General features: G+C 52.4%; 2 long non-coding RNA genes across 2 annotated transcripts in view; one reads left to right on the forward strand and one right to left on the reverse strand.

Annotated features, from left to right (window-relative positions):
• Positions 1 to 26,198, reverse strand: part of LOC138833169 (uncharacterized) — a 211,209-nt gene that overhangs the window by 105,571 nt on the left and 79,440 nt on the right. The window lies entirely within an intron of this gene.
• LOC138833142 (uncharacterized) lies at positions 20,873 to 23,669 on the forward strand. The gene is made up of 3 exons (XR_011373816.1): positions 20,873 to 21,453; positions 22,507 to 22,628; positions 23,192 to 23,669. It is a non-coding gene; the product is annotated as an uncharacterized lncRNA (long non-coding RNA).

Below are 26,198 nucleotides of genomic sequence, written 5' to 3' on the forward strand. Positions count from 1 at the left end.
CCGAGCAAGGGGGGAGGACGCACGGCGTCCAGAGATGAAGCTCCACGCTCGGCCTTCAAAGCGCCGTGACGCCGCGATGACACCACCAGCTCAGCCGGGACCCGCGTCTCGGCGCCAAGGGGACGGTTCCAAAGCCTGTGGCAGGTTTCTGTGTTTAAAAATCAGAATTTAGACCAGACCAATTAAATTCTCCATGCGCAGAAATCACCCTCATGGCCCTTAGGTGGGTTTTCTTTTTAACCTCGCTCTTTTATCATAGATTCCCTCGTAAACACCAGTGGCTGAGTTGGAGTAGGAGGGAAAAAAAATGTCCCCAGCTGACTTTGGTGCTGGATTTCCAAAATCAGGGATTGGAGTTCTAGCGCATCAACAAGATGCTCGCGCAGAAAAATCAGAGCGTGAAACTCTGCGTACGAGCTGCACCTTTTCTTTTAGTCTTCGTAAACGTATTTGTTTTTAAGCCCATGGGTGGTAAGCTTTGCCATACGTCCATTTGCCCTTGAATTCACCACTCATATTTATTTTAATTTGTTGGTACCCTGGAGGCAAGAAGCATGTGGTTAAATTGATCTATTCCCCTGCTCAGCACAGCAGATAATTTAATGAATTTTTCCTAACGATAATGATGGTTTTAAAACACTGCTAAATTGGAAGTTTACAGATCTGCCCCTCTGTACTCCGCTGGTCATTGCATTGATGGTCCAGACAGATGGCGTGAGGAGAATTGTCAGCCATTTCAGAAAGACATAGCTTGCGTTGCATGCTCACCCTCAGTCTCAAATATCACTTAACCTTATGTTATTTCCTTCAAATGATACGTATTGCCAGCCATTCCATTAGCGGAACTCAACTGGCTCTTGAAAAGTCTCATCAGCTAAATATAAGCGATCGAGAGTTAAACGTTACAAGTATGAATGTCACATAAATTCCTATTAGGCGTGTAGGCCACAGCTGCATTCAAATCACCAACAATGCACCAGGGTAAAGGAACTAAAAAAAAAAAAAAATGCCACAAGAACAACAACAGAGCAAAACACGAAACCAAGCTTCAGAACAACAATCAAACATAAAAACCTGGAGGGGCAGTGTCGTTTGGTTCTTCTGAATAGACAGGTATTGAAATCTGCTCCTGGTGGTTTTCTTTTTCAGCCAATGACATCGCTCCTGTGCACATCCCCCTTCCTGAACCGGAAGGTGAGCGAATCCGGCTCCCAGGCTGACGTGGTGGGTGAGCCCTGCACCCAGGGTCATCGGGACGTCCAGAACCCCCCGCCCAGGTCAGGCAGGCCTGCCGGACGGACGGACGGACGGGCGGCCCAGAGGAGCTGATGAGAGGCCTGCTGTCCACCCTGTCCGGTGCCACGTGATGTCTGTCCGTCCTGTCCGGTACCGTGTGATGTTGGTCCCGGGCCCCACAGTCCCGCGCACCGCTGCCCCCCGCCCCCCATGGCTCAGTCAGCCCAGAACCGTGAAATGACCCGCAGCCCCTGGTGCCTCGTGTTCGTCAAGTTCATTTCACAAATACTAAATTTATTTCTGGTATTGAGCCCTGCACAGCTAGAATAAGCGAATGTAAATTATTCAATGCACAGTAAGCTCCTCAAAAGTCTCATCGGAGCAGACTACTTTGCAAACTTTATTTTTAACCTTTAAGCTAATGATACCTATGCATGTAAGGAGGAGAATAGGAGTAATTGTATGAGTCCAACCATTTGTATATAATACACACACCCATATCTATATAGAATATACATATAGATGCATAAAATATAAGCCAGCACATTATTCTGGTATGAGTATAACTCCATTTCTCTGGACCCTACGGTCTTTATATAGACAGAGGAATAAAGCTGTGAGCCTGAATTGTGAGAAGGATATTTTATTAATATTTATTTGGCAGTGTAATAAGAAAATGTTTTATGGTGACTATGAAAGTCCAAATAAGTTCTTTCCAATTCCTTCTCCTCAGATTTGCTGAACACACAGGATTTATGCTCCATCCAACTTGTACAAAGTATTTATAGCCACTCTGACCTTTCCTATTGAATGCTCTATTGTTGCTTATCCTTTATAATTATTTTAATGGTAAAAATATTTCCAGTGCAACAGCCACACTCACAATATTTTGAAATTGATCTGTATAACTAGGGGGGGTTGGGAGGGAGGGGAAATGGGAGAAAAATGAGGGAGGGGGTCAGGGAGGGGGTACGAGGTGGACAGGAAATGCAGTCACCACCTTAACTTGTAACCCCTCTGTACATCACCTTGACAACTAAATAAAAAAATACAGAAATGTCTTTTTTTTTAAAGTGGGGGAAAGTAACCTCTTCAATAACTGTTGGGAAAACTGGGCCTCCATATGCAGAAAACGAAAAGTGGATCCCTGTTGGTCACCAGGCACTCATACCAATCCAAAGTGGATCAAAGACCTCACGTCAGACCTGAAACTCTGAAACTACTGCAAGAGCGAGTAGGGTATAGGAAGAAACTTCCTGAATAGGGTCTCAGGAGCACAGCAGCTAGGAGAGAGACTTGACAATGGGACTACATCAGAATAAAACGCTTCGGCGCAGCTAAGGACCTAGTTACTAAACTAGAAAGACAGATGGAAATCTAGGAAGAGATCTTTACCAAGAACTTGTCGGACAAAGGCCTGATGTCCAATCTACAAGAGGAGCTCCAGAAACTAGCCCCTCCCGAAGCTAATAAACCAGTCATTAGATGGGCAGAGGAGCTAAGGAGCGACTTCTCAGAAAAGGCAAGCACAGCACAGAAACACAGGAGGAAATGCTCCTCATGCCCGGCCATCGAGGAAGTGCAAATGAAAACAACCCTGGGAGTCCATCTCACCCCAGATGTGGGGGGAAAGGAACGGCACCGCACTGGTGGTGGGAATGTAAACTAGCACAACCGCCCTGGACCTAGCCCTTCCCCGCAACCCGGCCACACCACTCCTGGGCATCTCCCCAGAGCATCACAGGCCAGGACACTGTAAAGACGCTCGCACACCCGTGTTCACTGCAGAACTATTCACTACAGCCACGCTGAGCAAACAGCCCAGATGCCCTACAACAGAGGAGTGGATCCAAAAACCATGGTACCTATACACTATGGGATTCTGCACAGCCATTAGAAAGAATAATATTATGTCATCTGCAGACAAATAAATGGACCCAGAACAAATCATGTTAAGTGAGGTGAGTCAAGCTCAGAGAGACACATGGTGCGTGTTCTCTCTGATATACAGAAGTCAGATCTAAAATATACCGGGATACGATAAGTTATGCAGGATTCTAGGTATATACAGTGAGACCGAGAGAGGATACTCCTGAGAAACACAAAGATGCAACGCTGTCCGTCACCTCCGTGATGACCATCGAGGAGCACTTGCAGATTCCACTTTCAAGTGGTAACTGTTGAGGATTTTAATCTGGGGCAGGTGTGGCTGGTGTGCAAATGGAGGGCCTGTGCGTCCCAGGGAAGTGTTGGACCAAACGAAAGTTCAAGGCGCAGGGCAAGCCAAACCCAGAACAAGACCATAATGTCTTCTGTGTTTTACATTCAGATTGGAAACTTAGAGCCATTTCTACTTCCACCACCGTACAGGGAACCGGGGTCGGCTTCTCGGCCTCTCTGTCCATCCTTGGTGCACAGCCCACCCGCAAGGGCGCGGCTACCTACTTCCTGCACACGCACGCACGCACATGCACGCACACACACCACACTGAGTTCTGTGCCTCGGCCTCCATTCTGTACACCCTCCCCTGAGCCCCATCCTGCCCCAGTTCTACCTGTAAAGCCACTCTGGTGCTAAAACCCCTCTTCCGCACGAAGCCATTTTCACGCCCACCCGCCCACTTGGTCTATTACTGAAAGCCTCTTTAAGGAGGACCCGGTAGGTTACAGACCTTGGGTGATTATGAAAGGAAGTGTATATTAGACACGCCACGCGCCAAGCAATTTGAATCGGCAATTATCCAAGTGTCACCCAGCAGCCTAACGGGGGGACTCTTGTCTTCCCAGGGAGCCTGAATCACCTGCCGGTGTCAAATAAACGCGTGGTTTGAAAGCTTTCAAACGGGCAGGCTAACATGCACAGAGTGTGAGAAATAAGATCAAAGTCGACGTAGAGCGTTGGAAGTGAAAGAATATTGTATTTCCACCATCGCTGCTTCTGATTAACAGAAAAATTAACTGCAGATCCAGCGGCAACACTCCGGACGCCTCTCTGTCCTGTCTCGGTCTGTCTCAGGGAGCGCCACTTCGCGTGTCTTCCAACTTTTGTGAATGTTAACACCAGAACACATGTGTCATCCGGTGTGCCAAAGCTCTCTTGGCTGGGGGCTGGGGGCTCACACCTCGTATCCAAGGCAAGTTTGTGAGACTCTTACTTCCAATGAACCACACGTGTGTGTGGGGTGTGTGTGTGTGTGTGTGTGTGTGCGTGTGCATGCGCGTGTGCATGCCCACACACAAAGCTCTCTTGGGGTTGGGGGGGGATGGAATATTCACAGCTAATACTTTTCAAGCTTTTACTTCATAAATGAATAACATCATTTACTCTTTATAACCCTAGAGAATCGCAGGGTATTTTTTTTCAAATACGTAAACAATTATGCTATTGTTCTGAGATTGTTTTTAAAGATTAAAAGAGAAATGTATTCCTTTGTGAGACATGTTTTCTTTTTTTAAAAAAAAAATCTTTCCGCTGACGGCACAAATACACGGGGGCTGAGATTTTCATGTGAGGGATAATTGATGCAAATTACCTAAGCCAGATTTGCTCTTTGAAAAGCATAGACCATAACCTATCCTTAATAATAGGGCTGATTGAGGGTCCCAGGGGTGACGTGCTGGTTCTGGATGGAGAGCTGGGGAGCGCTCTCCGCAGATGCCTGGAGCCCCTGGGCTTGGTGGGGGTGAGGCACGGCGGGGAGGAGGGAGGGCCGGAGACGCTGCGCTCTGGACTTCCCAGCGGTGACAGCCTGGTTACGGTGATAGGAGACGGGGAGACACGGCTGACCTTGGGTAATTACCTCTAGAACAGTCGTCTGCGAACAGTAATCCTATTGGATTTCTGAGTAAAGACGGATCAATGAGGATGGAGACGGCTACAGAATGTACAACGCGAACACAGTTTCAAGAGTGAGCAGGGCCTGTGTGCGTCGGCTCAGGGAGGGGGGGAGGGCGAGTAATGGGAAGAGAGAGGCCCTGATTGGGGTCACTGGTGTGCAAGGAAAGTTGGAAACACTAAGGGATGAAAGCGTGCGCGCGCGCACGCACACACACACACACACATGCAAGACACACGGAAGACTGTTTAGGGGGGCGTGGAGACAAGAAAGAGAAGGTGAAGTGGACGGGACGCCACACGTGTGTGTGAACTTTCACAAGGAAGACGCACTGCAGCACAACAGGTTGGGAATGGTCTGTGCAGCCTGGGGGAGGGAAAGGGGGAGGGGAAGGGGGAGGGAAAGGGGGAGGGAAAGGGGGAGGGGAAGGGGGAGGAGAAGGGGGAGGGGAAGGGGGAGGGGAAGGGGGGGGAAGGGGGAGGGGAAGGGGGAGGGAAAGGGGGAGGGAAAGGGGGAGGGGAAAGGGGGAGGGGAAGGGGGAGGGAAAGGGGGAGGGAAAGGGGGAGGGGAAGGGGGGGAGGGGGAGGGGGAGGGGGAGGAGAAGGGGGAGGGGAAGGGGGAGGGGAAGGGGGAGGGAAAGGGGGAGGGAAAGGGGGAGGGGAAGGGGGAGGGAAAGGGGGAGGGAAAGGGGGAGGGAAAGGGGGAGGGAAAGGGGGAGGGAAAGGGGGAGGGGAAGGGGGGGAGGGGGAGGGGGAGGGGGAGGAGAAGGGGGAGGGGAAGGGGGAGGGGAAGGGGGAGGGGAAGGGGGAGGGAAAGGGGGAGGGGAAGGGGGAGGGGGAGGGGGAGGGGGAGGGGGAGGGAAAGGGGGAAGGGAAGGGGGAGGGGAAGGGGGAGGGGAAGGGGGAGGGAAAGGGGGAGGGAGAGGGGGAGGGGGAGGGGGAGGGGGAGGGGGAGGGGGAGGGAAAGGGGGAGGGGAAGGGGGAAGGGAAGGGGAGGGGAAGGGGGAGGGGAAGGGGGAGGGGAAGGGGGAGGGGAAGGGGGAGGGAAAGGGGGAGGGGGAGGGGAAGGGGGAGGGAAAGGGGGAGGGAAAGGGGGAGGGGGAGGGAGAGGGGGAGGGGGAAGGGAAGGGGGAGGGGAAGGGGGAGGGGAAGGGGGAGGGGAAGGGGGAGGAGGAGGGGGAGGGGGAGGGGGAGGGGGAGGGGGAGGGGAAGGGGGAGGGAAAGGGGGAGGGAAAGGGGGAGGGGAAGGGGGAGGGGAAGGGGGAGGGGGAGGGGGAGGGGGAGGGGGAGGGGAAAGGGGGAGGGAGAGGGGAGGGGGAGGGGGAGGGGGAGGGGGAGGGGGAGGGGGAGGGGGAGGAGGAGGGGGAGGGGGAGGGGGAGGGGAGGGGGATGAGTCCCACGCGAGTTGGCTCACGGCCTTGCGTGGGTAACTGCCACCGCTGCACGCCACCTGGACGAGATCATCAAATTAAAAAAAAAAAAAACCTCATGCAATTCATCCACACACATGAAAACCCGACCTCGCAAGCGGGAGGTGACGCGATGGAGCCACAGGCACACCCCAAAGGCCGCCGCGGCCGGCCCTCTGGGGGGTGCGCCTCCACCCACCGGGTAAGGGCACACGTTCCAGAAGCATCTTCACGCCCAGGGGCAGAGCGGAGGTTCGCACGCTCTCCGGTGTCTCCGGTGGGGGGTGTCCCGACCAGCCACGCGCTTCTTCTTACTTCGGGGCGAATTTTCAAAGCAAACTGCTGACCCAGGGCGAGAGTGTCCACGGCGGCCGTCTCTGTTCTGTTTCTTGTGTGTTTTTACATTTCCAGAAACCAAGTGCCGGGTAGAGGACGTGGGCACAGGCTGGCCTGGGTCACCACCGGGGAACGCGTACCTTCCGGTCCCCTTTTGTGTCCCCCCGTGTCTCCCATGTTTTATGCTGAAAGGCAGTAGAATTGACAAGAAAAAATAGATATGTATCATCCACCAAGGAGCCATTTACTCTTATACCACCGCCCTCCTCCGGACTCCTGTGTTGCGTCCCTTAGCGGACCGCAGGGCAATGGCACAGACACACACTTCCAGAATGTTCTGGAGCACTGACACGTTTTCAACGGGGTTTAACCGAGTTCGACTGAATTTTAGACACTGTGCAAGAGGTACGGTGTGCAGGAAAATCTCTCCATCTCCCACTGAAGGAGAGAGTTTTCTAACTGACTGTGGGGACCGCACCAGATTTCCCTTCCTTTCATACGACGGGAATCTCTCTCTAGAGACCGAGCAGACGCAGGAGTTGAACTTTGCTCACCAGCGCACAGACGGAGCTCGGCGAGAGCCCTTCCTCTCCTGACGTGAGTGGGACATTGCTCCCGCAATCGACCCCAGCATCCCCCAATTTCCCTGACCGCTGGCCTGCGGGGCCTGCAGAGTGGGCGTGGTGTCTGCGAGCTTCCCGCCCCCTGCTGGCGGGCCCACGTCTCTGCAGAGAAAGAGGTGGCCGCAGCCGGCCCGTCTTCTTCAGTGCCGGACACCCAGGGGGCCCCGTCCGCTCCCCCGGCCTGCACCCCTGCTTCTTCGGCCTCTGCCCCGTGCCTGCTCGCGACGTTTCTGGTTACCCGACATGCCGCGCGGAACCCTCCGGTCCTCCGAGTCCAAGTACAGAATTAAAATGCGAGGTGAGCTCACAAGCCGAGGTGCTGAATGCTGATTCCCCGTGCAGCTACCCAGAGATCATAAGACAATCATGAAAAAAATGCTGCGCGAGGGAATGAGTGGCCACGGGGGTGGTGATGTCCCAGCGAACTTCCAAGAGTGCGGTGTGACTTCCTGAGGGTAATCGTGGCGCTCATTTGGGGATAAGCCACGGCAGCCTCCCACACGCAGCTACCTAGTCAGTGACCGTGGCTTCTCGCTCACCGGTGGTGCTCTACCACTTGAGCCACGTGTCCAGTCAAGCCTTTTGCCGAGAGAATCTCTGAGATGGCTGAAAGCCGTGATCCTCCAGATGTCAAGCTCCAGAGAAGCTAGGATGATAAGTATTATGCCACAACATAGGGCTGCTTTATGATTTCTGATGCTATTTTAAAGGAGATCCTTTTCTTTAGCTTCGGGTAGTCTATTGTTAGTGTGCAGAAACACAATCGACCTTTGTTTTTAAATTTTTAACCCTTTAACTTCCCTGAACTCATTTAATAGTCCTAACAGTTATGGGCATGTTGAGTCTCTTATTTTCACACACACAAAAAAACAACTAGAAACAGTCTATTTTGGCTGCCAATGTTTATTTTACACATATTAGTATCAGACTTGGAATTGGGGCTATGTATTACTTTACATTTTTCTGTTTTGAGAATTATTTTGAAATTATTCTTTGTTGGGGGAGGAATAAGGTTTATTGATAATCCCAACTTGATATAAACCATAGGAGGTTTATATTAAGTTAAAAGCAATTAGCATACTCACATTTATGCCCCAAACCACCCCATACGTAATTTTCCTCCTGATTTTGCTTTCATATTGTTTCCTTATTTGGGCAATACACTTATGTTTATGATGATTTACATAAAGGATTAAGGTATACATAATGCAGTATAAAAACACCTAGCAGAAAGAATTGCAACGGAAGTTATACAATTGCTTTCTTCTATCATCTTGCAAAAAGCATATAAGGCAAGTAAACTTTAGTGTTGCAGATTTAATATTTGTGTGTGTGTGTGTGTGCGTGTGTGTTTAATCAGATAATTCCAGGTTAATTGGTCCAAAGCCCACTGTTGTAGCTGACATATTGTAAAATGTATCTATAGCGTATGTTTGTATGTTTGTTCAATAACATCTCAGAAATGGGTTAGGAGAGCCTATTCCACAGAAATATGTCCAAAAATGACTTGAGTATGAAGGCTGACGCTAATCATTTCTCCTGAAACTGGACTTTTCTCGACCATCCTACAGAGCTTTTGTAAGAGAAAAGAAATCTGAATTCAGTTTGGCTTCCTTTTTTGGCAAATACATACTTTCAGCACTGAGGCAAGAATTTATTCTTCGTCTCTGCAATTAATAGTCTCACCAGACAGCGTCTAGACTCAGAGTTCTCTTTCTATTTTACTAGCATTGTTATAAGGCATGCCAGGATGCATTTGCTCATTAATTTTCTTTGTTTTAAGGAAAGGTCATAAACTTTAGTAACTCCGCTGTTTGCATAAATAATAACAAGTAAAGTCGGTGTTCAGAGGGAGCGCAGAGACGGACAAAGAAAGCAGTTGTTATCCGTTCCCTGGAAGTAGGTGCCATTTTGGCTGTGGCGGGAAGGCAAATCAGCCACGAAGGAAATCAGGCGCCTGGAAAACCTGACAGCACAGCTACCCCATGACCCTCTGCGCCCCTCCCGACCGTCTATCCAAAGTCAGCCCGCGGTTGATACGCCTGCGCTCAACGTTTATATCCACACCATGCACAGTAATCAAACTAGGGATCCACCGAGATGCCCATCAACGAACCAGATCTGCAGGGTCATGGCAAAGCCAGCCCCGGGAGCAACGTCTGTGAGATTCAATCTCCAACGAGCCAGCAAAACAGTCGTGTTGGAAGTGTGGCTCAAGGGACAGAGCACCAAGCCTGAGCAGGGACGGCAAGCGAGAACTCCAGGTCCTGAGTTCAAGCCCCGGGACTCAACTCACATGCTCACGTAAAGAGGGAAATACGGAGTCTCTACACACCCAAGAGGACTATGTTTTCTTTGGTTGGGGCCAGTTCTAGGACTTGAACTCGGGGTCTTGTGCGCTAGGCCGTGTGCTCCATGTGCCGGATGAAGTCTAGCTAGTATCTACGGTTTGTCTACAGTAGTGACAGGTGCCACCGCAGACACTTAGATCAAGATTCTTTAAAAAAAACAAATGCATTTAAAATAATAAAGCTGGATTGCGTAGTAACAGAAAAAAAATAACCAGGGAAAAATAACTACATCCTCAAAGATGAGTGGCGTTGTTCTGCGGTTCCTAAATCCCTGTAATAGCTAGATGTCTGACACGCGATAGACCACGGGCGGATCCCGGTGAAGGAAGGACTGCTCCATCGCGTTCCCGACACGGCTCGAAGCCTGTCCACGGAGTTTCCCACATGGGCTTCCGGTGGGGACGGGTCACGGGCTTCCTGTGTGGGCCCAGGCCCACGCTCCCGGTGGGGACGGGTCACGGGCTTCCTGTGTGGGCCCAGGCCCACGCTCCCGGAGGGAAGGGGTCACGGGCTTCCTGAGTGGGCCCGGGCCCACGCTCCCCGGTGGGGAGGGGTCACGGGCTTCCTGTGTGGGCCCAGGCCCACGCTCCCGGAGGGAAGGGGTCACGGGCTTCCTGTGTGGGCCCAGGCCCACGCTCCCGGTGGGGAGGGGTCACAGGCTTCCTGAGTGGGCCCAGGCCCACGCTCCCGGAGGGAAGGGGTCATGGGCCTCCTGTGTGGGCCCGGGCCCACACTCCCGGAGGGAAGGGGTCATGGGCTTCCAGTGTGGGCCCGGGCCCACGCTCCCGGTGGGGAGGGGTCAGGGGCTTCCTGTGTGGGCCCGGGCCCACGCTCCCGGGAGGCCGCGCCGGAAGGCCAAGACCGCGGAGCTGTGTCAGGCAGTGACCCTGGGCAAGCCCAGAGGGGAGGGGTGGAGGAGGAGGCGGGAAGAGGCGGGAATCCAAGAGTAAGTAGGCAGGGTGGAGGAGCCGGAGGGGAGCGGCCCTGGGCTTCATTCACATGGAAATTCCACAGAGCTGCGAGGAGCTGCAGGTACTAAAACCCAGGGCCTGGGAGCCTTCACACCAACCACCACAGAGAGCCTGGGCCCACACCCAAGGCCTGACCTGAGAGCCTTCACACCCGCTACCACACCCAGGGTCGGACCGTGTCGCTGGCCCCCAGGCTGACTCGCACGGCCAGCCCTCGCTTCCGCGTCAAGCCAGGGGCTCTGGCTGCCCGGGGGGACTCAGCCGCTCTCCAGGCCCCCAGCACCGCGCCTCCGGCCTCCTCCCCTGGGGCTCCCCAGAGCCCCCCCCACCTCTCCCCTAGAGCTCGGGTCACGTCGGCTCCCCCGTCCCTCTGGGGCTGCGGGTCTAGCTCGCGGCCCTCGGAACTCACCGGGCAACACCGAGGAAGACCCCACCCCGGACGGCCTGTGATTCCCATCACCCAGAGCGCGCGGAAGGACTGGGCTGACCGGAGACCCGGGCGGGCCTTCCGGTCCCGCTGGAGACGCTGCGTCTGCGTCTGCTCCCTCCTTCCACCTCTCCCCCCCAGCGCCCTGCTGGCTGGCACCCAGGCTTCCGGAACCGCCCACACGGCCCACACGGCCCTGCCTTTGGCTCCTGACCTAGAATCACTCAGCAGCCCACGCCGCAGGACGCGTCTGGCACTAAACCACACCTGTAGAGCAGCGTGTCAGGGGTCCGAGGTCAGGGAAGCAGAGGAAGACTCTCTGACATCACACATGGACAGTGAATAATGATACGCGTCACAACCCATTTACAGAAAATGTAAAAAAATAAATAAAATCAGCGAAGGTGGGGTTTTTTTCCTAGAATCTGCGTCTTTAAACATGGCTCACATCATTATAATCATGTAAGATCAATCTTTCTATGTACAAACGCTAAGCCTGAGCTTCTAACATGTGCTAGGCCTATATAAACTCCCAATAAAATATTCAATGTAGGGCAATGACGCCGGGTGTTTTACATTGGCAGCACTGAAATTTTACTAGTTCGGGTTGGAACAATAACTTCTAAATTGATGCAAATCCATACTTCAGCCAAATCATGGCCAAACTGTATTAATGTCGCAAAGCGGAACTCAGCCAGAGGCAATTTACAGATGAGACTGCTAAACACTGTCACGAAAACCTGCCACCTTACAACCAAACGAGTTCCAATAAACAGGGAGAAAGCAAATTGAATTAACAACGCTACTTCCCACGTTGACCAAGGGAGAGGCAAGACAGACAGACAGGGGTGCCACGTGCCAACGGTGAACCCCAGTACACGGAATAAGGGACCACCCATCTTCCTGCGGGCCTGCGGCCGGCTCTGGGCTGACGCCACGCCCCGCGCCTCAGGAAACGTGCGAAGTCCAAGAATCAAAGGACTCCAGGCACTGCTCCGGGATGGTCTTCCCGAATCTTGAAGAAAACCACAGGAAAGAGGGACTTGAAAGGCGACAGGGCTTTCTCCCAAGGACCTCGGCGCGTGTGTTTTACCCCTCACAAGGATGAGCGACAGCAGTCAGTTCCCGAGCTTTGGGGATGTGGTCTGCAGTCATGCGCTCTCTGATGTCCCGATGTCTGAGCAGAATTCAAACACGCTCCAATGGCTGACGCGGCCCGGCGCTGGTTGCTGAGCAAGTGAAGTGACACCGCTGCACGCAAGGCAAAGAGAGACCAGAAGGCGCGCCATCTTGAAAAATGACATCAGCAAAATGAGATGGAACAGGGGTCTGCCGTGATGTGCCTGACCAAGCAAGGGAAATATCGCAGACTGCGCTACCTGAGACTCCACATGAACAAGGATCGTTCATTACCATGTTTCCAGGGCAAAGGCTCACTGCAGAATTCTGGGGCCTGGAGGAGATCTCGTGTGGACAAACACCGGCTCGCTGGGGAACGGCGTTCGGACGCCGCGTCTTCTTGCAGCACCAAGAGCGTGGTGCCGACCTGCCCTCTGGAACATTCTCCCTGCACGCTCCTTTGATTTCTCCCCAAACTGAAGACGTGCTTAAATCTTAAATCCATCTTAAATCCCAGCCTGTGATTATGCAGCCCATTTCCTTGGAAATGGCCTTTTCCCTCCCCATCAGGGAAGGGATAGCTACTCTGTTTACAGCTCGTTGCATTCTACATTTAATAATTTTGCGATTCAGATTTCCCTAGATGGCCTTGATGCTAGGCTTCCGTTAGCTGGACTGACGCATCTACCAAGTCTGATTGAGCCAGACATGTTCTTCTACCCAGAGTGCTCTCAGGACCTTGAAAAACTGCATGGAACTGTCAGGTTTTAAGCTTTAAAAATTCTGATCGTGATACTGCTTATTTCTGGAAAACTAAACTTTTCAATCATGCATAGCTATGTTGCACTCGCTAGTTTTTAATGCTCTGGGAGGGAGAAAAAAATACCTTCTGGCATAAACCCATTCCAACACCCTCAAAGGGAGTAAAATGACTTCTAAAATCATCAGATTTAATGTCACCCCAAAACATCTCCAAAGAAAGAGGCGAGTACAAGTGGATACAATCTCTCTTGACTCAGATGTGAAGGCATGGGTGTCCAGAGTGTATTTTCCGTGCCTAGGTAGACTAGGAGCCACCCGTTAGGGATGTAGCGTATTCACACCTGTGGCCGCTGTGGGCGGCCATCTTGCTGTAGGAAGAGAAGCTAGAAGCCAACAGGAACAGAGCAAATATGTCATCACAAACTGTTCGGTGCCAGGAGGCTGGCTCCGGCACAGAGGTAGCTCCCACGGACGTTCGTCCCATTGTGAACAGACTCAGCCATCTGTGAACAGATCTGAAACCATCACCGGAAGCAAGCTCTGCCCTGCTCCGTTCTCAAAGTCTGTTCCGTTCGCTTCCCGTCCGCTCACGGTCCGGGGAACAGCGGGATATGGATAAAGCCGCCGATAACCTCCATCTCTACAAAGAGATACTTTCAAAAAGCCCCCACGCCGACTCCAGAAGACCCACACACAGACAACTAACCACAGTACGAATATTCGTGGCTTGTTTTTACATCACAGGGTAAAAACGACTTCAGTAAGGAAGTCAGGTATTCACTCGATGTGTACCAGTGTCTCCGCTCTGTCGGGCGAGGGCAGATGGTGTTGAAAACAGAACCGAGGGTAGAAGAAGTCATCTCTCCGTGGTGTGCAAGACAGATGCGGAAGCAGTGTGTGCCCGCGGTGGACGCCATGGTAGAACGCGAATGAGGTCACACAGTACTAAGTGACTCGGTAGAACTCATTGAACTGAAGCTGAGGCAACTGAAAAGAAAATTACAACTCCTAAAAGAGTTCAACGCACACAAAATCAGCTCATAAATCAAAACTCCCACCAGCCGGTTCCGTGATCACAAGGAGCGGGTGGCTTCCCACAAGGTCAGGATCTCTCTCAAGATCCTGGGTGTGCGGAAGATGGTCTCTGTCAGAAGACTTGCAGCCAGCACATCTTTGCAGGTATGATGGATGGTCTTGCTCACTAATGCATCTGGATGTGTTTCTACCAAATTGTGCTTTTTCTTTCCTTACACTACTTGTTTGTGATTGTCTTCTCTAGTTTTTCACACTCCGTTGTATCGATTGAGTTTTCATTATCTTTTTTTCCACTCTGCTGGTTTAAAAGTTCTAAACGGTGAGCGTTTCTGCAGTTAACTTCAAATTTTTTTTAACGTGCACACACAACTTAGACTGAAAGTCAATATTGCTTCTCTTATTTCAGAGTGTAAGAAATCAAAGCTGGGCGCCGGTGGCTCACGCCTGTCATCCCAGCTACTCAGGAGGCTGAGATCTGAGGATCATGGTTCAAAGCCAGCCCAGGCAGGAAAGTCCATGAGACTCTGATCTCCAATGAACCACTAGAAAACCGGAAGTGGCGCTGTGGCTCAAGTGGTAGAGCGCTCACCTTGAGCTGAAGAGTTGAGGGACGGCGCCCAGGCCTGGTGACCAGGATGTATGGCAGCCTGTAAAGGTATGAAGGAGGATTCCCAAGAGACGTTTGGCCGAGGTTCAAATGATTCTGCTCTCATTTTAAATGTGGCACCGCTTGGCGTTTACCCAGCAGGTCACAGAACCAGCGCTGTGCCGGTTCTCACCGCAGAGCCAACTCTGAGCTGTTTCCAAGGATGGCTTACAAAGGAATCAGAATGAGACCTGAGTTCACAACGCTGGAAGGTGGACGGGGCGCGGGAGCGGGAAGCGGGAGAACGCAGAACATGGAAAACAGAAGCATTCCAGCCCCACGGGGCCGAGCTGCCCTGAAGACAAACTTAATCAAACACTTCAGGACACGTTCAGGCCCGCATTTCAGAAGCACGGTTTTTAACCGGCCGTGTGAAAAGCAGACTGGCGGAGAGGTGGACTGATGGGCAAAGCTGGGGCAGAAACTGACAGACCACTGTTAAGCGAATCACGTTTAAGAAACGAAAATGCGACACATAGACTGAGGACAAGACTTGGAGAGCTTGAACACAATGTCAGTCATCAGATGGACCAGGAAAGAAAGTCAAAATTCCACAATCAGCCACAATCAAGAAAAAAGCGTAGCCCAGGTGCAGAAGTGCCATCCGTTCGCTTACGGTGCCTTTGTTGGCCGTCATTTGTACCAACAACTCAGGTTTACAAGTGCGGTTCAGCCCATAATCATACCCATAATACAAAACCACACGGGCGGGGAGCATCACAGGAAGGACTCTGGTGAAATCACTGTTCCTCTCTACCCACCTTGAGACCTCAAACCAGGACTGGAGGGGCAGTCAGCAATCCCTTCTACTTTCTGAGGAAAATTCTGGCAAACCGCAGAAAAGGATGAGAATTTAGAGCGCTAAGGCACAACAAATGGGCAGACCAGACAGCCGAGGGACGGGGTTCCTTGGGCCGAGCCTGGGCACCGCCGGCCCAGACGCCCGCCTGGCGATCAAAGCAGCACACGCAGCCGGTCTCTCCACGGGAGGTGCGTCCGAGTTGGGGCCGCTCTCAATCAAGCAGGGCTCACGGTTTGTGCAACGTGTAATTTCCAAATTTCTCTAATAGTTGGAGAGAGGGAGGTTTCTCGCTCTCTCTGAAGCACCACGGTTACCTTGTTGAGCAACACTGTGGTAATGATGTGTATAATTTATAATGGGTAGGTAGAGCGATGTGCACGCGTGCGTATACACACACACGCGCGTGCACGCACATTCCCCTGGAAACCCCGAGCCCCGGCGCCCGGTCCTCTCGGCAGCACCCTGCCAGCATAGAGCGGCTGTCTCCGGAGGGCAGCCGATCCCGTTGCTTTGCTCATTGCACTGCTTGGTGTTCTGACAGGCAGACGGAGCTGCAGGGAGGAAAGTGTTTACTCAGAGCGGCAGACTCCTTTCCAGATCCTCCTTGGAGACGGCGGCTGGCACAGGACCCTCCACCATGGCTTTCTAGAGCCCCGCGGGCTGCCTGTTCTACGTGCTTTCTCTGGGTCTCGAAGCAGGAAGCCATCTATTTTTTTGACAGAGCTGAGATTGATGGACCATGAAGCTAATTTAGAGGCCCCACGGCAGGAGATAGGGCTGTGTGTAATTATCAGCAGTGTCTCAGGTAGAGAACCGAAAACACCATGTATTCAATTAGTTACCGAATCCGCACGCAGCGGGTGCAAAGGTCCCGCCACAAAGTGGGCAGAGAGGGGTTTAAAGAAACTTGGCAGAGCTGCGGACCGGGTGATAGATCACCGGGGGCGGCCGTGGAGGGCCTCAGGGCCGGCCGCGCCGACCCAGGGCCGGGGGTAAATCAGCGTGTGTGTCAGTGCTGTAAACAAATCAATGCTGTAAAGAGGGAAGAGAAATCGGGCTTTCAAGAAAGCTTCAGAGGTACTCTCCGGATTGAGATCAAAGAGCCCCACGCGCCAGTGAGGTTTTCCAGACGTGAGGATCGTTAGAAATGATGAGGACGGAGCTCTCCCCACCCCCCCGCAAATGGCTCCCTCCCCGCTCATTTCTTAACTTCAGAAACTGGAGGAGGCAGTATGCACGGGAGGCCCGCACACCAGCGTCCAAACGGCCGGCCGGCGTGGAGGAGGCCGGAGCCCAGGGAGGCAGAGCGAGCGAACATGACCGCTTTGCCTTCATGACGGGCTCGAACGCGTGCCTGATGTCCCAAATGCACAAGAACCCCACTCGGGACCCCCTCTCTTCCATGTTTACACAGATCTGACTAGCCCCGGGTCACAGGCGCAGGCTGATTGAAGAGTTGGCTGCCGCCGCCTCAACCCAGAATTAAAAGGGCCAATTAACCTTGCCCGTGGGCAGGAATCCAGCCACAGAGGCCGGGAGGGCTGTGTTTACGCCTCACCCTGGGACGCTGGTGGAGAGGAGCGGTCTGCCTCGCGCCTTGGAAGGAAGGAGAGGCCGTGGCTGCTCTGTCTGCATCCGTGTGGGCCTGGGCGGGGCGGGGAGTCCCGGTCACCCCCCGGCTGGCTGGGAGCCTCCCCACCCCCCGAAGTCCTCCCACCATGTCCATCCAGACTGCCGGCTTGGGCGGCACCTCTGTGCTCGCTTGTGCCCGCTCCTGCGTCTCCGCCAGCGCGTGTGTGTTCGATGCCCGGGGAGACCCCTGTGCCCAGCGCTGCTGCGGTCCTGGGAGGGAAGGGCCGGCCCTCTCACCACCTCCGCTGAGGAGATCCGGTCATCCGCGTGTACCCGGGCCTGCTCTGCGTGCGTGGCGGAGGACAGAGCCATTCGCCTGGGTGAAATGCTGTCACCCGTGCTCCCTTCCGCCTGGCCGAAGTCCGCACCACCCCTGGGCCCGCGGTGGCAGACGTGGAACCTCCAGCAACCAAGCTGAGTCCCTTGGAAGGCCTTGGAATAGGCCTCAAAACCTCACTCACAAACACTTATCTGGCCGGGCGCCGGTGGCTCACGCCTGTCATCCCAGCTACTCAGGAGGCTGAGATCTGAGGATCGCGGTTCAAAGCCAGCCTGGGCAGGAAAGTCCGTGAGACTCTGGTCACCCATGAACCACCAGAAAACTGGAAGTGGCGCTGTGGCTCAAGCAGTAGAGTGCCAGCCTTGAGCTGAAGAGCTGAGGGACAGCGGCCAGGTCAAGAGTTCCAGACCCACAACCGACCAAAAAAGAAAATGTCTAGGGTAGAGCTTGAATGGGCGAGCGCCCAGCACACTGGAGGCCCTGCATTCAAATCCCAGTACAAAAACACAGCCGTGTCCGCAAGCTCCTGAGAAAGCAGTTATGAAGGCAGAACATCTGCGGGGAAATCCCACAGTCACTCGCATAAGGGAGGAAAACTGCAGCAGCCGCAGGCGCCGTGCCACACGGAGCTCGGGCTGGAAGCCGACAGCCCCGACTTCCCGTCCCCTCCCGCCTCCAGGCAGGTGACGAAGTGCTCATTTCTAAGCCCTCTTCCAGCCTGGGAACCCCAGACACGTTCATTCCCAGGCTGCCACCCCTCAAACCTCACCCACAATTCATGGCTTAGGTTCTCGACCAGCTACCTCGAGAAACCATGGATAAAATCATCGATACTGTCACGGCACCAGACACACAAACCGCGGGAGGCCTACGGTAAAAGAAGAGAGGCCGCAGGCCTTGGTCAGAAACCACCGATTCTGTAACTCGGTTTTACCAGCTGATACTGTTTCCATCAGCGCTGTGTGTGTGTGTGTGTGTGTGTGTGTGTGTGTGTGCGCGCGCGCGCACGTGTGCCATATGGAGGAAGGAATATGTTTCTCAATCACAAAGTTCAAAATGAACATGGGGTGGCCTGAGATTAACCATGATCTTAAAACAAGCAGCCTTTAGTTGGCGAAGCTGAACCGTGTCCTACGCAGGCTAGTGGGTGACTTTTTAAAATCCTACGTTAGATCTTAGAGAGGGAAAGGACTCGAGTATTTCTGAGTTTAATGTCATGGTGTCCTGCCCAAGGTTTGCTCCGCATTTCCAGACCGGAAGTCCGCTTTGAATTACGGCTAGATACACAACGGTCCAAGTCCACGGGGGGGGGGGAGAGGAGGGGAGGAACACCGCGTGTGTGTGATTTTATGCACTAGTGTGTAGTTCTTTGATGCTAGCTAACGCACTATATCTGCCTCTCCTCCTTTTCACAGCTCTTGGTATCATCTGTCATTTCTCTGCTGAGTTAACGTCGTGATCCTGGCTCCATGCTCCCATTCCGTTTCCCTCCCTCGGTTATTCGGTGCTCAGCGCACTGACCTGCTCCTCTTCTGGGTCCTATATGATAAATACCGAGGTCCCGGGCTCTCCTGTCTACTCCAACCTCTTGGCCCTCCAGATGTTACCTGCCACAGCGGGTTTCTTTGTATATCAATTAATCTTAATCTGTGATAGACATGTGAGACTCGTAAGTTTATTCACACTATTTACGCCTTCCTGGTTTCAAATTATATTACAAAACCATCGTCGCTGAAATCACAGGGCACGAACAGAAGCCAAAGAGGCCAAAGTTCCTCAGCGTACAGCCCTGCCCTCCACTTCGTTTATGTCCCATGTGCAGACTTGAAACCATCGTCTGTCCCAACGAATGCGTGGCTTCTAACGCACTCCACCCGCCCGCAATCTCAGCTCCTCTCCAGGAGGATCACCCCCCCACCCCCCCGTGGTGGAAAAGATCATGCAAAGTAAGGCTCCATCTCCATAAACAAACAAATACTGTTACTATTTTAGATATGAAACTAACAATGCATTCCCAGCAGATTCAAATGCCAAACCACCGTCCCCAGATTACACCTCACGTGCACACAGATCACGCGGCTGCAGCCGCTCAGCACGTAGGAAGATGCCAACGGAAAAGGTGCGTAGGTTCTACATTAGAAGGAGGAAACAACCACCTTCAGTTAGGAATCCCGAACGAGCTGAAACAGCACGGTAAAATAAACCCGCAAGGCAAATGCGTGCCATTGGAAGACCGCAGGCGAGCCCCACGCTGGTGAGCAGGCGTGTTCTGAGGACACGGCCCCACACTGGCAATCGCGTGCCTGATCTTCTGCCTTTTCTCGAAGCAGAACAGAAAAGCACACAGAATAAAAGCGGCGCAGTGACGTTTCACAAGCTAAACACGATAGAGCACCAACGTCAAAATCTGAACTCAAAGGTTCACCCACCCGCGGGCCGAGGGCCTCAGCTGGGAAGCTGAGATCACGGCCCCTCCCGACGGCGGCCTGGCCGCGCCAGCCCCTGGCCTTGGCCGCCTTCGCCTCTGAACCGAAGACCCGAGCAAAGACGAAGCAGGCAGATTCTGTCTAACTCTCACCTGAGGGCGTGCCGGACAAGTTCTGACTATGGGACACAGGGTAACCTGGGTCTCTTAGCACCCACAGGAAGAAGCCCAGCCTGTGATGACCACCACCGTCAATACCACTGACGCACACTGGCCAAATGTCCAAGCTAGCACGCTGGCAGCAAAAGGCAACCGCTGGTCAATAGGGAATTTAAAGATCATTCTGCCAGGCGCCGGGGGCTCAGGCCTGTCATCCCAGCTACTCAGGAGCCTGAGATCTGAGGATGGCGGTTCAAAGCCAGCCCAGGGCAGGAAAGTCCGTGAGACTCTGATCTCCCACGAGCCACCAGGAAACCAGAAGTGGCGCTGTGGCTCAAGTGGTAGAGCACCCAGGCCCAGAGTTCAAGCCCCCATGAGTGGCAAAAATAACTGTCTTTCTTTTCTTCTTGTCTTTTCCAAAATTCTCATGGAGTTCTGTTATTCTCCCCGGCTGCTCCCTCCCCCTCTCTGGGAGACGCTTTTGCCTCCAGGTCTCTGAGGTTCTTGGCCTTTTTCCTGACATCCCTGCAGCTCAGCATCAGTCCCTCCGTTTCTGAACTTCTCCCTGGAGCTTCTTTTCGGACGCCCGCTCCTTCTCCCTCCCCAGGGTCTACAGCCTCACTCCTTCCTTCCACATCTGTGCTAGAGGATGCTTAAAACCTGTCCTTCATACTTGTTACCAACTCCATCGTGGGTCTCGGCCTCCCGAGTTCTGCTTCTGTGGTTACCATGATGCCCTTTATCAGGAACATCGGTGAAGTTCTGGATGTGTGTTCTTTTGAACCTACTTCATCGTCTTCAACTTCCGCCAGCCTGAAGACGCTGTCTTCGGCTCTCCTGTTGGCCATTACCTGCAAGAGCAGCGTTATTCCCGGCCCAGCAAGAGGGAGATGGCCTTTCACTTTGGTGGAAATTCACACCTTTTCTCTTTCTGTTTGTAGATTTCCTCGACTGCCCATGTTTTTGAATGCTGTCCTTCCTCCTCCTGGTGTGAACATCTCTGCTGGCAATTAGTAGGATACTGGTGTGTTTTTTCCCTCTGAGTATGCAGTTAACAAACGTAAACATCTCGTAACTATTTTCATGTCATAAACGTTTTGTAATCCGCTGTTTTACGTTCCTGACCCGAGGAGTGATGAAGTGCACATGGCACTGTGCCCTGTTATCAGACATCAGCTCCCGCTCACCGGAGAGTCTGCATTTCGGTAATCCTCAGATTTACTTTCCCTGCGACAGAGAGCAGGCTTCTGGAGATTACTGCTATCTCGGCATCTCCAAGTCCTGTGCTATCAACGATTTGTTCAACAGAACACTTCTACCTTTGATTAAAACTTCGGATTGATTCCCCTGCAGTCTTTTCTTTTCTTTTACGGTCTGGGAAGGACCTTAAATACCCTCGAAAAATGTAAGTCTGTGAATAATGAGTTATTAATGTTGACGTCTTCAGTTTCTATTGGCCTCTTACCATAGTGTAAACTCAAGCCCTTTTTACAAACCGACCACCGGTGGCTGACAACCGTGAGCCCAGCTCTCCTCAGGAGACTGCGATCAAAGTTCAAGGCCAGCCCAAACACAAAAGACTTTGAGACATCTAGCTCACCCCAAACCCAGAAGCAGAGCTGTATATAGCCCAAGTAGTAGAGTGCCAGCCTTGAGCAAAACAGCTCAGGGATAGTGCCCAGGCCCTGAGTTCAAGCCCCAGGACTAGCACCAGAAAAGGAAGACAGGAAGGAAGGAAGGAAGGAAGGAAGGAAGGAAGGAAGGAAGGAAGGAAGGAAGGAAGGAAAGAAGGAGGGAGGGAGGAAGGAAGGAAAGAAAGAAAGAAAAAGGGAGGGAGGAAGGGAGGAAGGGAGGAAAGAAGGAAGGAAGGAGGAAGGAAGGAAGGAAGGAAGGAAGGAAGGAAGGAAGGAAGGAAGGAAGGAAGGAAGGAAGGAAAGAGAAGACGAAAGGAGAGAGAAGGAAAGGAAAGGAGGAAGGAAGGAAGGAAGGAAGGAAGGAAGGAAGGAAGGAAGGAAGGAAGGAAATGAGTTCCTGTAGACATATTTTCATGGACCAATTCGAGGCGAGAGGGAGGGGGCTCACATACTACCTGGCGTTCTTATTTGGTATCTGTGAAGCCCACCGTGTGAAGGGTAGGAAAGTGGGTGTACCAGGCCTAAACTTAGAACTTGCTTTTGTTTGTTTGTTTGGGGGGGAGGAGAGCAAAGAAAATGGTTCTATAATTTAAAATACTTAGTTCAAAATATGAAAAAGCAGAAATGTCCACCTTTGTGATGCACTAGTTCTTAGACCGTCAAGTCTCCTTTGCCTTTAATCTTCCAGTTAACATCGATTAACCGGAATCATCCTCTCCTTCAAGCCGTTTCCGTGCTCTGCTCTGGGCCTGCTCCTGACCTATTTTCCTGTCTTCTTTCCCATTCAAAACCCTTCCCTAATTATTTCTGTGTCCCTTTTACAGAATTGAGAATGAATGAAGACCAAGACGGTGGCTTCCACCGTTTTTTACGCTGCCCCGGGGCTGTTGTAAGGGCTTCTGTCTGTCTGCTCATCACATCCTCCCAAAGCACCTCAGCGAGACACGTGAGCATTATTTAAAAAATGGTTAAGCTGAAATACAGGCTAAATTACCCAGGCCCACACCGGGACAGGTCTCAGAAGGCACGGTGTCCGACTCCAGGGCAGAAAGTGCTCCACAGCTTTTCCACTCAGTCTGGTCCCCAAAGCAGGACGCTCAGCATCACAGGGGTGCTGGCTGGAAACCAAGGGTCCCCGCCTGCCCCCCACCCCCAGACACCGGCCTCCTCCAGATGACTCTCGAGCACCTGGTGTGGAGCCCTATGCCCTGGCTCTGGGGTGCACCGAGACACCCACAGAACCAGCACTGCACCGTGCTGTTTGAAAGATGCTCCACAGCCCCAAATTCAAGATAAAAATCTTTCACGGGGTATTAACTACAGAAGAAAAAAACAATGTTGATGGAAATAGCTTTCCAAGTCTCCTCAACTGTGGGTGGAGACGGATGTGTTTCAGCTTTTTTTTTTTTTTTTAATTAGGGCTCTCCTCGATGTTTCAAATTAAAAATTAAAGTTCCAATTAGTTTGTCAGTATAATGTCAGCTTCCAGAAGGCATCTTTTGTTTTCAGGGAGATAAGACGCGTTTCGAACCGCAAGGTTTACTGAGAACAATTGAGCTCTTCTCAAGGAAACATCGCCAGTAAAATGGGAAGCACACGCTGATTAGGCCTTCGCCGGAAGCTTCCATGGCTGCGCGATCTAGTTTCTTCACAAACGGTGATGTCTCTGAAAAACGTGTTTCGTTGGAAGGAATCACGCTGTGGTGATGTGATCATCAGCTTCTCCAAGATCACCGTTTCCAGTAGATCAGAAGTCTCTCCACACAGGAGCGCCATGACGGAATTTTATTTCATGTACTCAGAGACCGTAACGTGACAGAGCGCAGTCAGAATCTGGAGAAGGAAAGCCACCTCCATCCATGTGAAGCGTGTCAGCCAGCCGTGGTGCAGACCGCTTGAGTCAGACCAAATCTCTCCCCGGACAGTATTTTAACCCCTCAACTGCATTTTGAGAGGCTGACTTTCTAATCAAGACAAGTCTTCTCGAAATTCCCCGTGTAAAATCGGTCTTTGCCAAACGTTCTAAAATAAAGATGTTCTCAAGTCTATCTTTGTTACATCTGTCTTCTTGTGATCATCACTGAAGGTAATATGTATAGTTTATATGTTTTCTGAATATCCAACAGTTTATATGGCTCATATTACCCAGAGGAAATACTTCAAATGTGCCAGTTAGAGCAAGAATATGTTATTTTTACTAAGAAGTTGTTAATAGCCTTTATATGACCTACTTCAACAAACCCAACTGATGTGGAAATCTATTCTGGATCCCAGAGATATCCAAAATGAGAACACGTAAAGATGATGTAGTCAGAGATCTAGAGACCGCTTTCCTCACAAATTAACCCTTAAATATTTTTATATGTTTGGCTGGTCATGTGTAGTTAGCCCCGAAGCTGCACAGATGGGCGAGGAGAATGATATCTAAAACAAAACACTCATTAAGCCAGAGAGAGAGTTCCGTACCGAGGCTGAAAGGCGTTTGGACGCCAACTTCATTATTTTTCAAAATGGCAGTGGGCAGCGCTGGTCTGGGGGTGAGTGTCCTGGTGTGTAGAGGAAAAGACCCTCTGTTTCCTGCCAAACTTGCCGTCTTTTCTGGAAAAACAGCACTGGCGGGTTCAACATTGTGTGATGAGTCACATCTGTGGGCTACAGATGAATAAGTAAGACATTAAGAAAAAGGACAATGTAACGTTCAGCGTGTGTCAGGGGTACAGACAGACATTCATACCCGGACACACACAGCTGACAAAACCAGCAAGGTGTTGAAAAGACACTTAATTCATCATTATTAAGCAAATACATATAAACATGATATACTGACCCGGCCGTTGCTTTGGAAACATTAGCATGTTTAACCTGGCCTGGGTTACTAAGTAATATGTTTTTACATGTTGTAGGAATAGAAACTGTTTTGCAGACGGTATTTTTTGTGTCATCTGTAAAAAGCATTCCATACATGTATCCTTGGATTCAGCAACTGCATTTTCCAAAAATACATTCTATAAACAATTGGAAAGCATGCTCACGTTACAGATGAAAATCACTGATGCTTATCGGTAACAACTCTCGACGGCATTTCATTGAAAAAATAAATAAAATGGTGAGATTGAATAGGAGGGTTCTGTTGCTACTGAAAACTGGTTTAGATTTATATATTTATATCTATCTATCTTGATCTATGCATACACCTGCGCAAATATGTGTATATATATGCATATGTATACCTATCTATGTATCGATGCATCTCTGTCTCTCTGTGTACATACGTGTGTGTGTGTATATATGTATATATGTGTTCAGAAACTAGGGGTGCGAGGGCAGGACTCTGTGTTCTTACTCTGTACCTCAGTATTGGTTTGTTGGATTTGTTATAAGGAAAACAATCTTAGGAGAGCGGTAGAAATCCCGACCACCCTCCTCTACCTCCTTTATTAAAACTATTTGATGACTGCGCTGTCACCAAGAGAAGGCTCCTGGAGATCAGCAAAGACCGATGAATAATTCAGTAGGGATGGAGGGAACAGTGCACACGGCTAGTTAGTCGTTGTTGAAATTAAAGTTAAATTAAAAATGGAAAACAAGTGCAAAAACAGTTCACATCATGCTCGCCCTTCACGGCGCCATTCAACCCTAGATGGCGTGGGGCGCGGGGCAGACCCCTGCCTCCCCCCGGCCCCCCTGGTCCCCCGGCCCCCTGGTCCCCCCGGCCCCCTGGTCCCCCGGCCCCCTGGTCCCCCCGGCCCCCCCGGCTCACAACCCCCCCCGGTCCCCCCAGCCCCCTGTCCCCCCAGCCCCCCAGCCCCCCCGCCCCCTGGCCCCCCAGCCCCCCAGTCCCCCCCACCCCCTGGCCCCCGGCCCCCCGACCCCCCGGCCCCCCAGCTCCCCGGCCCCCTGGTCCCCCCGGCCCCCTGGTCCCCCCCACCCCTCAGCCCCCCAGCTCCCCGGTCCCCCAGCCCCCTGGTCCCCCCCCCACCCCCCAGCCCCCCAGCTCCCCGGCCCCCTGGCCCCCCGGCCTCTCCCTGACCCCCTGGCCCCCCGGCCTCTCCCTGACCCCCCGGCCCCCCGGCCTCTCCCCAGCCCCCCGGCCCCCGGCCCCCCGGCTCCCCGGCTCCCCGGCCCCCCAGCTCCCGGCCCCCCGGCCCCCAGGCCTCTCCCCGACCCCCTGGCCCCCGGCCCCCACGCCGTGCCCTGGCGGTGGCAGGCTCTGTGAGACTTGTGTTCTGTTTTGTTGTGTACGGCTCATCCTCTCTCCCACAGAGTGCCCGACGAAGACTGGGACAGTTAGACGGTGACGCCCTCCCTTCGCAGCTCCATTTTACTCCTGTCTGTACCCTCATACGGCTATGGAACAGAAAGGATTTCCGCCGTAGTTTCTAACTTGAAGTGAATTATCCTGAAAGCTCTTTGAAATTCAAGGAGGCGAAAGTGCTAACTCTACGCTCAGTCGACTCCACAGAGCAACGGCCTTGTAACGTGAAGTCCCAGCTCCAGGGCTTCGGAGGACCCCCTC

Source organism: Dipodomys merriami, unplaced genomic scaffold (genome assembly GCF_024711535.1).
Source record: "Dipodomys merriami isolate MVZ:Mamm:240054 unplaced genomic scaffold, mDipMer1.0.p SCAF_201, whole genome shotgun sequence".
Lineage (NCBI taxonomy): Eukaryota > Metazoa > Chordata > Mammalia > Rodentia > Heteromyidae > Dipodomys > Dipodomys merriami.